Below are 7,568 nucleotides of genomic sequence, written 5' to 3'. Positions count from 1 at the left end.
TTCTATTTTTACTTTGATTTTTTTTTTTATTTATGACAAGCACTTCTCAATCTGGTGAGTTGATCTTTGATCCAGATGTAGAAAAAACAGCTAAATGGTTGAGAAAATTGGCTAAGCAAGCTAGGCAGATTCCGAATACATTTGAAGGAGTCCAATCTCCAAGGGAGTAAGGTTTGGATTCAGATTTGGATTCAAATTCTGAAACGAAACCATGGCTGCTAGGACTTTGAAAGAGTTGGTTGCTCGTGATCTACAACAACAGCCTTTGTGTATTCAATACCCTGCTTTAAATGTTGCTTTTGAGTTAAAATCTGGACTAATCCATTTGTTGCCTAAGTTTTATGGTCTTGCAGGTGAGGATCCACATAAGCATTTAAAAGAATTTCATGTTGTGTGTTCCAGCATGAAACCTCAAGGAGTTTCAGAGGATCAAATCAAGCTTTGAGCTTTTCCCTTCTCACTAGAAGGCATAGCTAAGGATTGGTTGTATTACCTTCCTTCCGGATCTATCAACTCATGGAATGGGATGAAGTAGATATTTTTGGAGAAGTATTTTCCTGCTTCCCGTGTTGCCAATAAAAGAAAAGAAATTTATGGCATCCGGCAGTATAATGCAGAGAGCTTGTATGAGTATTGGGAACGATTTAAGAAAATGTGTGCAAGCTGTCCCCATCATCAAATAAGTGAACAGATTTTGATTCAGTATTTCTATGAGGGACTTCTACCAATGGACCGCAGTATGATAGATGCTGCTAGTGGAGGAGCTTTGGTTGACAAGACACCAAAAGAGGCCAGGAGGCTGATTGCTAACATGGCAGCAAATTCTCAGCAGTTTGGAATGAGAATGGATCACACACCTATGAAGATTAATGAGGTAAGTACATCTAACCTTGAGAAACAGATTTCTGATTTAACTTCGTGACACCCCTTACCCATCTACAGTGCAGCCGAGTAAGATATGCTACACGGTGTACTGGAACACCCTATTTTATTTCAATTACTTTTATCCTTCCTTATTTATTTCTTTCATGGATATGAAGTACAATTTGTGAAGTATAATTCATTTAAGTCATTTATTGAAAACATAAATTTATTTGAGGTTCCGTAAATTTTATAGAAAATCCGGCGGAGTACCGACTAAAAATGGAGAAAACAGTTCTTCGGAACCTGTGAAAAACACTTCCAATATGTTTTCAATCATTCTCAAACTCCATTTTATCAACAAAGTCTCAATATTTTTTTCAACAATATTTCCATTTCTTATTCATTCATTTCATATGATATTCATAAACAAGTCATAAATATATACTCAATTTTTCATTTATAAGCACAAATTTTCACTATTTACATTAATAACCAAATATATTGCATAAGTCTCAATAATATATGAGAAAATAAAAGTTATTTACAAAATACCAAAATGAAACCTAGTGTCCTACCAATGCAATGAAGTCTATGAGGTGACATGGACACTATGCAGAGCTGTAGATGGTCTCACCCAGTCTGTGGTCTACTGGGCTCTCTGTCAGTCTCTTCAGAACCTATGCTTGGCAAAAAGCAATGCGCTAAGCAATAATGCTTAGTGGTATCAATAATAGAATAAAAAGAAATAACAGGAAATAAATATGCAGTGAATGTATTGATGTCTCATTGCTTACAAATTTTCGATGATTATTTGTAGTCTTATTTATTTTGTACTTGTTATATTCATTATTTCTTTAAATTTATCCACTTTCATTTTCGGTTGCCCAAGTAACCTATACTGGATGACTGGACTGGATAAACGGGTAAACTGGCACTGGGTATCAAGTACCTCAGGCCGTCACACTATCGGTCACATATGTATCTCTTGGTGTGCAGTAGAACAGCTAATAAGCTGTAATAAACATTAGGCACAAGGCCAAGTATCATCACAATGTCAGAATGGCTAAAAGCCATAAAATCACATAATGGCATAATGCCATGTGCAGTACTGCTAATTGAACTCTATTAGCATGCCAACCTATCCAAACCAATCTTATTAGGTGTACTAGGGCATGTTACACTTTTAAATTACACAATTCTTGAAATTGAAGTTTAAGTGTTACTATTCATTTCATTAGTCAACTAAAATATTGACTTTTGCATAGACAATAGGTACATTGGTTTTATTATTCCCAACATACCACATTTTGTATTCTAAAATTGTTGGCATTGGTTGCCAATACCATTTCAAAGCTTAGTGTTAGTTATTCACAATTTTTAGATTTCAAGCACTAAGTTTACTATTCTATTAGTCATTTGTATAGTAGGAATTTGGAAAAGTTGTCTTCATGAAAGTTGTTTCTTATTGTGTCTAGTTACATTTCCTTTTTTGAATCACTCCATTTGGAGTTGTGTAGCTCAAGTTATGGCCTAAATACCATAACTGGCCGGATTGTAAATTTTCCAGATTTTCTGGACAGAACCAAATCTACAATGTTTTGTACACTGATTATAGGTCACTTTTTGAACATGTTATGATAAAAATTTGGGTTTGGTTTCTCTATTAAAGTTGTAGGTCCATGTCTCAGCTATCTTCTGGTAAACTTTAAGGTCAATTGGACCTTTCTACACTGAGTTATGACCAAATGAATAAACACTATTTATTTGGTCATTTTGCCCAGGCAGAATGAAAGTCACCCGGATTAGGGCAATTTTTAGGTCAACTTGGTTTGGTTTTCTGGGCAGGGTTGCTTCACAAAAGTTGTGCCACTATGTGTCTAGTTTCATGTCCAATTGGCCTTGTACCAATTGAACCTCTTCAACTCCATTTATAGCTGCCCAAACCTGTTGGACTCACAACCTGTCCTGCAGGTCACCAAGGGCAGCATATCAAATTTCAACTCCAACATCCTTACTCACTTCAATTCCTCCTCACACACATTCAAATGGTCACTAATTGACCATTACAAGGTTAACATACCATTGCATGAGCAAACCCTAATGGTGTTCAAATTTCCAATTTTTTTCATGTTCATACATGCATAATCTTTGCATTTCACTTACACAACTATGTTCAATCACTCATCTAATACCAAGGGCTGCTTATAACCACCTTGGTATTAAGCAAAATCATCAAACCCTAACCAACCCTAGCTGCCAAAATTTTTAGGGTGCACACACACACCTTTTTATTTTATTTTCTTATATTTTCTACTCATTTCATGCCATTAAACATGAACTAAACCAAAAGTAGTAAGAGTTGGACACTAACCTTATTGGAGCTGAATTTCAAGCTAACCAAACTCCCTTTTTCCTTTCTCTTTTGGCTGCCTAGAGGATGTTCAAGTTGCAAGATCAATTTTTTGTGAAGCTAGGTAGTGGTTTCAAGGTGAGATGAGGTGAGGTTTGAAGCTTTTGCGAGCTTTAATGGTGGAATGGGTGGAAAGAGAGGTTTCAGCTGGTTGATGAGGGAGAAGGAAGATGTGTTTTTATTATTTTTTTGGTTTCCTTTATCTTCTTTTATTACTTAATTTAGTGGCTTTTAATTGTAATTGGTGGAAAAAGGGTTGATGACATCATGTGATGTCAAAATTGTCATTTAATCTCATTTTCTTTCCTTTTCTTCTCTACTCATTTTCAATTTAATTTTTAGCAATATTTATTCATATTTTATATCATAATAATTATTTAATTAACTGGATAAGTAGGCCAAAAATCACCTCTAAAGGCGAAATGACCAAAATGCCCTCCGTTTGGCTTAACAGACTAAAATTGTCTGTACCGATTGAAAAATTTTTCTAAGCATTTTCTTGGAATTCTAATGCCATAAAACCCTCAATGACTCTTCTCTGGAGTCTCAAAAATTATTTTATGAATTTTCTTCTTGGTCTAGGGCTCCTAGTTGCGAGGACCATAACTTCCCACTAGGTTACCCATCACTAGGGCACCGACTCATTTAACTTGGTTGTATTTTATTTCTAAAATTTTTTCTAAATTGTTCTTATTAATATTTGAGTTAATTATGATTCTTTACTTTAGTTTAAATATTTTTCCAGACGTTCTAACTATTCGGACCGACACTGGTCACCAGAATAGTAGAATGTACGGAATTGCTACAGTAAGGATGTTACAACACTTCCCCTCTAATAAAAATTTCGTCCTCGAAATTTACCTGACGCAAACAGTTGAGGAAACTATTACCTTATCATTTCTTCACTTTCCCAAGTTGCCTCCTCGGTGTTGTGGTTCCTCCAAGGCAATTTCACCAGTGGAATCTACTTATTCCTCAACTCTTTCACTTCCCGAGCCAGGATCCGTATGGGTTCTTCTTCATATGTCAAATTCGGTTGTACTTCAATTTTTTTCATGGAGATGACATGTGAAGGATTTGAGCTGTATCTTCTTAGCATAGATACATGGAACACATTGCGGATCTTATCCAGCTCTGGTGGTAAAGATAGCCTATAGGCCACTGGACCCACACGTTCAATGACTTCATATGGGCCAATGAACCTAGGGCTTAACTTACCTTTTCTTTCAAACCTTAGTAGCTTCTTTCACGGTGACACCTTGAGGAACACTTTGTCGCCAATTGCATATTCTATTTCTTTTCTCTTCAGATCGGCATAAGATTTTTGTCTGTCTGAGGCAACCTTCAAATTGGCTTTGATTAGTTTTTCTTTCTCCTCAGTCTGTTTCACCAGGTCTGGTCCTACCAGTTTATCTTCACCCAATTCAGTCCAACACACTGGAGTTCTACATTTCCTCCCATGCAGTGCTTCATACGGGGCCATTTGGATACTAGCTTGATAGCTATTGTTGTGTAACACCCCTATGTTCGGTAGTGCGTTCAACTGTTTTCTTGACCAGTGTTATCTGGATAGCTAGGATGCCTCGAACTAAACTTAAATATTGATGAGGAGACATAAAATAATGAAATACAAGAAAAGAAAATATAAGAAAAACAAAGGAAAAATAATAGCAATGAAATGTAACTAAGTTAAACGAGCCGAGAACCATAGCGATGGGTGACCGCACTGGGAAGTTGCGGCGTGGACCGTTGACTAGCCCTGGACCGCGAGAAACTCTAAAAAATATTTTTAAGACTTAAATAAACATCTATTGAAGTATAAATATCATTAGAAATATCAAAGAAAAATTAGTTAATTAGTACAAAGAAAAACGAGAAATCGAGGAAATGATAAAACTCGGTGTTACCAAAAAATCGGGAATGCAACCCGAATAGAGGCATTGTGGTCATTTGACACCCCAAGTTGTCTTTTGACCTAAATGTCCATTAAAAATAAATGATATTAAACTTTTAAAATACCATGAAAAATTAAAATGAGATACATTATGTAAATAGTGAAAGTGTGGTGGCCAAATTGCAAAAATTGAAAAGTTTAACATTAAAATAGATTTTTAATCAATTAGTGCTCCACTAACATCACTTAAGTGGACCTTTAATCAACCTTTGGACAGAAAATTCTATCATCTTCAACCTTTGGAAGAGTGGCCGAAATGAACTCCATGGGAGACTCCATGGCCAAACTCACATCCACACCCATGCATCCATTATTCATGCTTCCTTTCACCATAAATCCTTCATTAAACCTTGCATACTCAGCTTGGGGAAAACATTGGCAGCAAAAAGAAGAAGTTTGGGTGAGGTTTTGAAGAACTTTAAAAGTGGTAAGTGAGTGTTTTCAATTCTTGTTTCATCAAAAGTGTAACCAAGGTTGTGGGTAGTTGATTTATGAAAGAATTTTTAAAGTTTGATGTTTTAATAGAGATGTACATTTTGGCAGCCATGGAAATTTAATATATGTAGCTTGTTTTTACTTGTTTATGGTTGTTTAAGATGTTGTTTATTGATGGCGGCATGGATATGTGTATAATGGTTTGGAATTGGGTATGTAAATGGGGTATGTTCATGTGGTTAAATGATGTAAATGGACTTTGGAAAATTCTGTATTATAGTGTGCTTATTAAGAATGGTTACAAGCTGTCCAAAATGACCAAAAATGTGTTGTTAAAGGTGTTAATGGTAAGGTACAAACCAGAATTGGCATGAAAGAAGTAATTTGGTAAGTGTTGAATATGTAATTGATAAGTGATGAGAAGTGTGTAGTAGGGTAGTGTATGTTTTAGCTTAGAACCTTAAGTGTGTGACTCCAATTGGTATGAGACCAATTGGAGGTGAAACTAGGCACAAAATGTGCCAACTTTCATGAAGGAAGCTTACCTAAATTCTGTCTAGATGGTGACTTGAAAAATAATCAAATCCGGATTAGTGACTTGAAAGCCTGAAAATTGACCATTTGGACAGCAGTTAGTGTTTTGACCATAACTTACTCAAAACAGGTCCAAATGACCTGAAATTTTTACCATGAATAGTTTACATAGATCTACAATTCTTATGAAGACACCAAAGCCCAGAAATGGCCAAAACCAAGTCAAATAGCTTGCACTAGTTTAGGTACCAAAACTGACTGAACCAAAAGTGACCTAAAAATGACCTAAGCCTACTATTTTAGTGCATTCTGTTCAGCATTGGTAAATTGACTATATCTTGGTCTACACAACTCAGAATAACCTGAAATTTTTCCCCACGTGTAATGAGACATAGAACTACAAATTTGTAGTTTGGACCGAAACCTGAAAATCGAGAGAACTAGGTCGTCCGGCTAGGTCAAATTAGTATACCAAAATCCGACAAATTGCAATAAAATGTAATATACTTGAAAATGAATTTGGTAACATATACCAACACTAAAGGGATATAAAATATGACATATTGGTAACATTAGAATTGACTCACTTAGAGTACATCAAGGGTTGAACATTATAAGTTGACTAATGAAATGAATTGAAGAGAATAGTACCAAGAAAATTTAGATGTTGGATTTTATTGTTAGAAACAATTTAACTGAGTACTAAAACAATTTAAATTGTGTGTTTCAGTTGAAAAGGATATTGAGAAGCATAAGGAACATTGAGTCAAGGCCTAAGGGTGACTCAAATCAGGTTTGTGCACAACTAGTTTTTAACTGATTTTGTTTTGAATATTTCATATGATTAAATGACATATTTTTCTTATGTATTATGTTTAAGAAGCATTGGATTTAATTCAATGATTGTTGAAATTGTTATAGTATGTATGAATTTGGCTTTGTGAAATGGTATTTTAACAAGTGTTAAGCATTGTTTTAATTGAATAAATTATGTTTTGGAAAATTGTGATAGAACATGTTTTGAATTGTGATGGGCAATTTGCATGGAAAAAATGCAAATTTGTGATTTGAATTGTGATGAGCATAAAAATTATTGGATATTAGGATTGACTTTGAATCGAATTGTATTGTGATTTATGCTCACAAGAAAGATTGTGATATTGTTTTATATTTCACTATAGATGCTTGACTAGGTTATTACCCGTCTCTCTTATTTATTGAGAAGATAATGGAGTTAGTTGTGTTTTGATTACCATGGCACGTGCACAGGCGTAGATTCTCTTCTTATTAGAGGTTAGATCTAAGTTTTTTCTTTTTTATTTTTTTTTATTTTTTATGTTATGGCCCTTTTGGAAGATTCATTATTGTGGT

General features: G+C 34.8%; 1 non-coding gene across 1 annotated transcript; it reads right to left on the bottom strand.

Annotated features, from left to right (window-relative positions):
• Positions 1-574: 574 nt before the first annotated feature.
• On the bottom strand, positions 575-681 carry LOC131172321 (small nucleolar RNA R71). Its single transcript, XR_009142803.1, has one exon. It is a non-coding gene; the product is annotated as a small nucleolar RNA R71 (small nucleolar RNA).
• Positions 682-7,568: the final 6,887 nt, after the last annotated feature.

This window comes from Hevea brasiliensis, chromosome 13 (genome assembly GCF_030052815.1).
Source record: "Hevea brasiliensis isolate MT/VB/25A 57/8 chromosome 13, ASM3005281v1, whole genome shotgun sequence".
NCBI classification, from domain to species: domain Eukaryota; kingdom Viridiplantae; phylum Streptophyta; class Magnoliopsida; order Malpighiales; family Euphorbiaceae; genus Hevea; species Hevea brasiliensis.
The sequence above is the reverse complement of the archived record's forward strand: the minus strand, read 5'-3'. Positions and strand labels throughout refer to the sequence as shown.